Genomic DNA, 2,750 nt, shown 5'->3' with positions numbered 1-2,750 from the left:
AAGTGTAAAATAAATTAAGTTTTAATTAATATTTTCATGAATTTATTGTAATATATTTTATAATTGAAAATATTAATTTTAATTTAATTTATGTTTAATTTTCAGGAAATAAATTGCATTTGGACATTAATAAAAAAGAGAGGACAAAGAATGGCTAAAATTGAAAAGGAAAATGAAGAAAGTGGTAATTTTGAGGAATTAGGCCCAGAATTCGGCCTAGGCCCACTGTTCTCTCCAGCCACTGCAGCCAGCTCAAGCCACGCGAGCCGAGCCGCCGAGCCAAGCTGCCGAGCCACTGCCTGCCACCCGCCTGTCAGCCGCCTGCTAGCCTCCCTGCCAGCCAACCACGCCCTGCCACGTCGCCGCCTTCAGCCTCCATCAATTAGCAAGTCTCAGCAAGCATGCAACCTTGTTTCCCTCATGATAGTCCCTCCAACGGACTGCCAGGCCCAAAGGTCCAAAAGCCCAAATGCCCAAATGCATTCCTTCAGCAAGTTAGCAAGCTCCCAACGTGACCCAACTGCCCAAATGCATATGAAAGCCCAACTTCCAGCAGCCCAAATCCAGTTTTCTCCTCTCCTAGCTAGTGCCTACGTGGCACCTCCTCATTGGCTGAAAGTGGGTCAAAACCCTCTTGTGTCACCAGCCATATTTTGTGGGTATTGGGTTTGTAAAATTGCCATTTTGAGCTTTAAAGCTCATGTTTTTGTGGTATTTTAGAAAAGGAGCATTTTGACTATACACAAAAATAGCTAGGGTAATATTAATAATAAGATTTGATTTTTCAAAATCATATCTTATTATTAATATTTCAGATTTATTTTGTAAACCCCATTTTGTTGTTTAATTTCTTTTTAGTCATTTTCTCCATCTATAAATAGGGACTCTCTCTTCACATTATGTATGTAATTTTTAGAGTAGAGAAACTATAGCAAAATTTCCACTCACTTTCTTCTCATATTTTCTTCTTAGAATTTTGTGAGAATCATGAGCATAATGGCCTAATCTTCCTAGGAAGGTTAGGGATGATTCCATATGCAAGTGATGTTATTTTGCTACTTTGATTTACTATGTTCTTAATGTAATATATTTGAGTTATTTATGTTCTTTCATCTCTATCTTTATTTTGTTATCTCTATTTACTTATGCTAATAGTATATAGGATTAGTCATGCTCTTTCTATGTGCTTCTAATTAGTAAAAGTAATATTGATACACAATTTTATGTCTAATCTTCTATTGCATTATTGCCCTTGGGTATTTTGTCATTTTTAGATTTTTCATAAGATTAACATTGTGCTTTTAAAGTAAAGAACTTTATAACTCAAATGAACTTTTGTTAGAAAAACTATGGACTTTAATGTTAGATTTTCCAAGTAAATGTTGGGATGTGAACTATTTACTTGTGTATTTTTGTAAATCAAGTAACCAAGTAACTAAACAAGCATATGGATGATTCTTGAAACCTTTCATTTTCTCAAACTCTTGATTACATCTTACCTTTATCTCACTTATCTCATTTCATCACTTTATCAAAATACAATACCAAAATCTCAAACATCTTTCCATTTACAATTTTATTTACTTCTTGTTACTAACTTTTTGTGCTATTTTCTACTAACCTTTTGATTTTAGGTTACCTCCTTGTGGATCGACCGCCCGATCTTACTACAACTACCGCTTAGTGTAGTCACATTTTGGGCGTTAAACAACATCCATCCTACTCGCACTTCCACGCCTTCATGCATTATCTTCCCTCCTACTATGCCTGCATTAGACTTTAAACCTGGAATGATTCAACTCTTGCCCACATTTCACGGAATGGAAAATGCAAGCCCATACGTGCATCTCACAAAATTCGAGGAGGTAGTAGCCACGTTCTATAACTGAGCCGAAAATGTTGATTCTGTACGACTGAAGTTCTTCCCTTTCTCCTTGAAGGACAAAGCCAAAAGCTGGTTTTACTATTTGAGACCTAGGTCTATTGGAACATGGGAGGAGATGGCCAAATCCTTATTTCTGAAACACTTCCCTAGCCATAAGACCAACAATCTAAAATGACAAATTTCCACATTCTCCTAAAAGGACAATGAAACGTTCTATCAAGTCTGGGAATGATTCAAAGTTCTGTTAAATCAGTGCCCGCACCATGGCTATGAGAACTGGCGTTTGGTCAGTTACTTCTACAAAGGCCTCACGATTCGTGAGCGCCAATTTGTAGAAATGCTATGCAATGGTGAATTCCTCAAAAAAGAGCCAGACGATGCTCTTGAATATCTCAAAGAAACCACAAAAAAATCTCACACCTGGACTGTTCCAAGTGCTACTGATAGCACCAACCGACACAAACTATCTGGGATCTATCAACTTCGATAAGAGGATAGTGTTAAGGCCCAACTCGAAGATTTGAAAAAGCATTTTTAGGTCTTAATGACGAAAAATGGCCAAAAACCGCACATGATCGCTTATGCAAGATCGCAAGAACCGTGCTTTGTTTGTGGAGCGACAGAGCATTTAGCTAAGGACTTCTTAGATTTTAATGAAATCAGGGGGGTTTATGATAGCAATACAATGCCTTAGGGGCATATAACAAGCCATTCTCCCATTTCAGTTGGAGAGAAACCACTCAAATTTCAGTTGGAGAGATTCTAACTATGCTCAATCATCTAGAGGCCAATGGAGAAATGAACAACAAGTTCAACCATCAAAGGCGTATTCTGCACCTCAATACAATGCTCATCCATAATGAAA

General features: G+C 37.4%; 1 non-coding gene across 1 annotated transcript; it reads right to left on the bottom strand.

The window, feature by feature from the left end:
- Window positions 1-2,048: 2,048 nt before the first annotated feature.
- On the bottom strand, window positions 2,049-2,155 carry LOC133820248 (small nucleolar RNA R71). The gene has a single exon (XR_009886673.1). It is a non-coding gene; the product is annotated as a small nucleolar RNA R71 (small nucleolar RNA).
- Between the last annotated feature and the right edge of the window lie 595 nt (window positions 2,156-2,750).

The sequence above is a fragment of the Humulus lupulus genome, chromosome 2 (assembly GCF_963169125.1).
Source record: "Humulus lupulus chromosome 2, drHumLupu1.1, whole genome shotgun sequence".
In the NCBI taxonomy this organism is placed as follows: domain Eukaryota; kingdom Viridiplantae; phylum Streptophyta; class Magnoliopsida; order Rosales; family Cannabaceae; genus Humulus; species Humulus lupulus.
Note: the sequence above shows the minus strand (reverse complement) of the source record. Positions and strands in the feature narration are given on the sequence as shown.